This window comes from Brachypodium distachyon, chromosome 2, assembly GCF_000005505.3.
Source record: "Brachypodium distachyon strain Bd21 chromosome 2, Brachypodium_distachyon_v3.0, whole genome shotgun sequence".
Lineage (NCBI taxonomy): Eukaryota > Viridiplantae > Streptophyta > Magnoliopsida > Poales > Poaceae > Brachypodium > Brachypodium distachyon.
The window spans coordinates 40,678,928-40,685,460 of NC_016132.3; the positions used below are offsets into that span (position 1 = coordinate 40,678,928).

The 6,533-nt window shown below is 43.9% G+C and overlaps 1 long non-coding RNA gene across 2 annotated transcripts; it reads right to left on the reverse strand.

Moving 5' to 3' along the window:
• Positions 1 to 228: 228 nt before the first annotated feature.
• Positions 229 to 1,331, reverse strand: LOC112270982. 2 transcript variants are annotated; one of them, XR_002963719.1, is made up of 4 exons: positions 940 to 1,331; positions 675 to 843; positions 541 to 567; positions 229 to 421 (listed from the first exon to the last, which is right to left on the reverse strand). It is a non-coding gene; the product is annotated as an uncharacterized LOC112270982 (long non-coding RNA). The 2 variants fall into 2 exon arrangements; XR_002963720.1 differs by lacking the exons at positions 229 to 421; positions 541 to 567 and having other exon boundaries at positions 667 to 843; positions 940 to 988; positions 1,064 to 1,331.
• Positions 1,332 to 6,533: the final 5,202 nt, after the last annotated feature.

Below are 6,533 nucleotides of genomic sequence, written 5' to 3' on the forward strand. Positions count from 1 at the left end.
TCCAATTCTGAATGCAAGTACTGACAGGGACACACACACACACATCCCTTGTTCTTCTTAACCCAAGCTCTGTAGCGTTTGGAATACCATTGGCACTATCACCTGGAGGGTGCAGACTTGGAATTTATCACTTTCTATTCAAAATAAAGAACTTTCTCCTCCAGATTCTTCATCGTCTATTCTTCCTATAGTTGCACACTCATGTTTAGAGTAATTAGAAATCAGGTAATCAAATAAGGGACTGGATAAGAAGAAAAATAAAATCTGATAACAGATCTGAAGCCAAAACCAATTAGCGGATTACTGTAGGATAAAAATGCATAATCTGAGAAATGAGGGAAGAGTAAAGAAAATGCACACTTGCCAAGCATTGCTTGAGAGAATGAAAGTGTGACATAATGAGGTGCATCACATGTTAAACCTATTCGCATAAAAATGCATAATCTGAGAAATGAGGGAAGAGTACAGAAAATGCACACCTGCCAAGCATTGCTTGAGAGAATGAAAGTGTGACACAATGAGGTACATCACATGTTAAACCTATTCGCCATCATGGCATCACTGCATCTGCAAATGCTCGCAAAAAATAAATTTGAAGAACATGTTGTTTAGTCCACGGATCCATAAGATTTGTCACTTCTTGTTCAGAAAGAGTTCTGTAATTTAAGCGTTACATGGGATCCTTTTAAGTCCAAGAGAATCAGAGGAATCTTATATTGTTGATTTATATTCACGAAATGCAGGTAGTCAGTATGACTTGTATTGTATTTATCTCAGTTGAAAATATGTTGTATTTATATCAGTTGAGAATTAAAGTATCTCAGCTTTGCTTAGCTCCGTGACCTGTCATGAACAAACTGGACAGTGATTAACAACCTAGCAAAGAAGATACAGGATGACTTTCCAACTCCAAATAGATCAAGAAAAGTAGAGACTTACAAAGCTTTAAATGCAGGCCTGAGAGCAGCCATTTCGCATATACAACATACTGAAACAAAACAAATATAAATGTTGAATTGCAAGTTCTCTATCTAGGTTCAGAAAAGTGATTTCGCATACATACCTAGAGACTAAATGTCAGATTTGCTACCATATGGCATATCAGCAAGACGTTTTGAGCACATGTAACTTGGTGTTCCTCCCACCTGGTGTTGAGGTCAAAACACCATCGAACATGTACAAGAAAGAGAACAAATGTTTTACTTCCTTCATTTCACAAAGGTTGGCGTATTTTGTTTCGTCAAGACAAGGCTTTGACCAATGAAAACTCTATTGATATGTATTTTTTTCATATATGAAATTTATATCAATGGATTCGTTTTAAAAAGTTCTTGCTAATGATTAGGGTTTCGTATCATATAACTTACATGTTAATACAGTAATTCTTAGTGAAAGGCTTGTCTTAACGAAACGAAATACACCAACCTTTGTGAAATGGAGGGAGTAGTACTCACGGAAGATGCCAGATCATCAGAACTCAATATTTTTTGCAAGCCTAAAGTCACCAGCATTTTTTATGTTAGAATTGCAATCATTATCAGGATTGCTGAACTCATACATAAAGCACTGTACTTTGTAAGGGACTAAGTTACATACCAAGTCCTATAGTTTGGCTCCTGGAAATAAAAATATTGGAGCACTGAAACGAATTAGCAGCTTCGGTGCACATTATTACAACATGTTAGAAAGATAATCACATGCTCCAAATATCGCACTGGTACTGACCTTCACATCTCGATGAAGAATGTGATTTCCATGCAAGTAATCAAGAGCCATAAGGAGCTGTACAAGCCACCTGCCATGTTTCTGCAAAATCAGAAAACAGGCGTCTTTCTCAGCAGTACAAGCGTTATTTTATTTTATTTCACAAATATATTCCGTCGTCCTGAAAAACGAAGTACCAGCTTCCCTTTTCCTGAAAAAGCAACAGATGTCAATTGACTAATTAAACTAATACATAAATCCATCTCATCTCTAATGGAATAGATCAGCAGCAAGCCAAATGATGGAAACATGCTTCTATAGTATTTATTCCATCTTGAAACTGTAGAACACACATGGAAAAGAAATCATTGCACTTACGCAAATAAAAAACTACAACAGGAAGTGGTCTGATCAACATACATTTCTCTAAAACTACATTTAAATGGGTGTGAAACAGTAATGTGGTACAAACCTAAGGCATTCAAATAAAAAACTACAACATGAAGTAGTATTTAAATTTGTAACATAACTTGAAGAACAAACCTGCACACTACATACCAACCATGGAGAAATTAAAGCATGGATTTGTTGGCAGTTGAAATCTAGAATGCTTGTAAACAGCCGGAATATCAATTGGCATTTCAGCAAACACGTGGTGGGTCTGTGAGCAATTGATGTGTTGAGAAATGTCTTACCTGAAATATAGAATGCTTGTGGACAACGATCAAACAACGATGCACCCAACGTGAAGACGACCATGGTTGATGCGTAGCTTCCCTGGCCGGGCACGCACTGCCCTGGGCAGGTGCGGAGACTCCCCTGTCCATCAAGATCAGGTGGCAGGGGAGAAGTGGATAGCGGCGGCGTGCAGCAGATCAGGTGGCATGGTTGTGATCGGAATTTCTGGTCACGTGTGGGGGGATCAGCGGCGGCGGCGGTGCCTCATCGCGTGGCTCTAACGACGGCCACGGATCGCAGGTGGAGGCGAGCGGATGAGGCGGGCTGACGCGCGACAGAGGAGGGCCGCGGCCGGAGGGGAGGAGGCGGCAGCGCCTCGTCCCGTGGCCCTGACGGCGGCCGTGGATCGTAGGTGGAGGCGAGCGGGCGAGGCGGGCTGAGGTGCGGCAGAGGAGGGCCGTGGAGGGGAGGAGGCGGCGGCGACCTCAGGGAAAGGGAAGGAGGACGGGGGGGTGGAGGGGAGTGAGGCTGCGGCTGCCGCAGGGGAAGGGAAGGAGGAGGCGGCATTGGAGGCTGGATGGGCGAGGAGAAAAGAAGGAAGAAAATGGTTCGAATGAGGGGGTGAAAGATTCTCCTGCGGGGTGGAATTTCAGCCTCAACAGGTAATCACTAAACACACACGGTTAGGTAGTAATCTGGTGTTTAGAGAGTCTGATTGTGGAGCTATTAATACTTTGTGTTCGTTTAGTGGGGTGGACGTTGGAAAGAACATGTTGGTGCCTTTATAAGTAGTAGAGATATTTCGGTTGAACAAATAGCACAAACTGAAAATTTGGAGAGCCGGTTTCAACTACCACCATCTGTCCTGCCATATGAACAATTTATCCAACTGATAGAACTTGCCACCAATATGCAGCTTACAAATGAGCATGATCATTGGTCCTACACTTGGAATAAGAATGGTTATCTACCCATTGAGGGATACAAGGCCCAAATTTCACATCTGGAGCTGCCACCTCACTTCAATTGGCTCTGGTCTTCGTGCTACAAACTTAAGCACAAGACTTTCTTCTGGCTATTGCTCATTGATAGGCTCAACACTAGAGCAATGCTTCATAAAAAGAATTTTCATATGCCAGTATATGATTGTGTTCATTGTGATGGATGTCGTCTGAAAACCAGAGATCACCCCGTCTTCAATGTCCATTCGCCATAATTTGCTAGAATTACATCTGCCCCAACTTCACTCTCTTGCAAAATGTGCACATAAATATTGATCTCCTCAAAAGTGAACTGAAAGTTCCATTCTTCATGGAAATCATCACACTGGTCACGTGGGGCATCTGGAAATCCATGAATAATTTCATCTTGAACCAAAGGAGGCCAAATCTCTATAGATGCAGGCAGATATTCAACGGAGAGCTAAACCTCGTCTTCCACAGGGCGAAAAGAAAGACCTATTATGGATTTGCTGATTGGATAAAATCTTTTAGATAGTCTTTTTTGTAATCTGGCACTCTTGCTGATAGGATAGGATAAAGGTGGCCTATCTTTTGATGAGGAGATAGCTATCCATTTGGGTGGAGGTCGATGTTGGCGAACCGACTACAAACGTGCGAGACGTTGCGCCTTAGCGATCACTACACCAACTTCCGAGGTTATTGACCGCGCCGAAGCCAGATCAACCTGATCCCGAAGGATCAATCCCGGCAAGCAACCAAAGAACCAACAAGAACAATAGATGCAATCAAGATATTGCGAATAAAGATGAAGCTTTATATGTGGGATTCTGCAAGTGCGTAGTACAGGAGGTCGATTTGACTTTCGTGCCTATGGCGAAGATTAGCAATGGCTGAGTCTTAAAATAACTAAAATCCGAGTCTAAACGATGACCTAAAAGGGGTTTATATAGAGGGGTATGGTGCCAGCCTTTGGAAGTGGGCCGAACCCTCTATAGGTCGGTTTACATGGGCCTGGTCCAACTCTCATTATGGGCTTTACTAGCTCTAGCAAGATCATCTTTTAAAATACTTTCAGGAGACATAGGAAGTAACACAATTGGCTTATCATTGTGAACAAGAGAGTACTGATTGGTGGTACCATAGTGTACCGAATTTGTGTCAAATTGCCATGGTCTACCAAGTAAAAGAGCACATGCTTGCATAGGAACAACATCATACTCAACATAATCAGCATATGCAGCAATAGTAAAATGCACACGAACGGTACATGTTACCTTAACTTTGCCGCTGTTGTAAACCATTGAATATGATACGGTCAAGGATGGGGTCGTGCCTTGAGAGAAAGCTTCTCTACCATCTCCATGCTTGTCAGATTGTTGCAGCAATAATAATACGAACACATCGGTCTTTGACCACACCTTTGGTATGAAACAGATTATGGCGCTGATTTGGTTCAGCCTTGGTCACTTGTGCACTCAAAACTCGCTGGGCAATTAAGCTCGGGTACTTCTTCGCTTCTTCTGCAGCCATGAAGTGGGACTCGTGGTCCTGGGTTGCTGCAGCACATTGCTCCTCATGTGCAATAAGTGCTAAAGTGTCCTCATCAAAATCACTGACGGAATCGTAACCACCATCCTCAAGAGCAATCATGACACGAGCGGAGGGGCATTCACGTGCAATGTGACCAAGCCCGCTGCATTTGCGGCATTTAATCTGGCTGGATTTGCCCGTAGAAGCCATGGAGGACGAAGAACTTGGGGCTGGTCCAGCGGGAGTACGCTTCTGTGCAAATGGAGTTGATGTAGGCGCTGCTGAGCGTGTGGGTGTGGGCGTAGAAGTGGACGGTGCAGCAGCCCGTGACGACGAAGGCGATGGTTTCCAAGAAGAAGAACGCCCTGCAGAAAAATTAGTTCGTGTCGCCTCTCGCCGATCCTGCACTTCACATTCAACATTGCACGCAAGATGGAACAAACGGGTTATAGTATGGTATGACTTATATCGAAGAATAGTTTGAATTTCCTTATTTAACCCACCAAAGAAACGTGCGAGCAAAGCTTCATTATCTTCCACTATACCACAACGCATCATACCAGTTTGTAATTCTTGATAGTACTCCTCTACAGAACTTTTACCTTGATCTAAACGTGTTAACTTGTTGAGCAAAGTACGTTGGTAAGATGGTGGCACAAAACGAGTTCGCATGGCCCGTTTCAAAGCATCCCAAGTAGTGATTGGATTAGCAGCATTAAGACGACAATATTCAGTCCACCATATGGAAGCAAAACTAGTGAACTCACAAGTAGCAGCACTAACACATTTATCCTCGGGATAATTTAAACATGTAAAACGTTGTTGTACTTCTAATTCCCAAGAAAGGTATGCATCAGGATTATATCGACCATCAAACATGGGTATATTCAATTTCAGTTTTGCAACATGGTCATCATCACGTACCAGCGGGTGTGCGTTGCGAACGTAGGGGCGTGGACGGCCACGCGGTTGGTGTAGAACCTCCTCCTCGTTCTCGCGTTCGCCCTCGGAGTCGTCCGCCCCGTAATACTCATCAAGCTGCTCATCGTGGAACATGTCGGCCGTAGTCGAGGATTGGCCTTGGTGAAGGGGAACACTCTGTGCCCGCCCAGCGAACGCTTGCTGATGTGGATCCCGAGTTGTGGTTGGCTGCGGTAAATGCGCCATCAGCTCCCGGAATTTGGCGTCGAGCTGGGTGGTGAAAGATGCCTCGAGGCCCTCGACCCGTTCCATCATATCATTAAAACGTTTGTCAACATCCTGCATGTGGTCGCCCATGAGCTTGGTGAAGTTAGCTTGCAGTTCGGCGCTAGTGGGTTCCTTGGCATCGTCCACACCTATCATGATTAGTACTCAAAAGCACAGCTAGCTATATGGGTGTATATGCTCCAGGCAAGTGGTGGAACACGCGTAATCCTTCAAGCAAACTAAAATTCTTACCCGTTCTTACCCTGCAGAAGGTGGTGACTAGCAACCGTTGTGGTTAAATCTCAGGAAGATTGAGTAGAGCGATTGCCAGGCGGTGTCAACGCACGGTGTAGGAATATGTGGAGCTCTGGGTGCCTGTAATATCTGTAGCAACAATTCAAAACAGCAATGCCACAAGTTGAAAAATAGTTCAATGACGGTACCGTGCTGGTCCTAAGATAAACCGGCTAG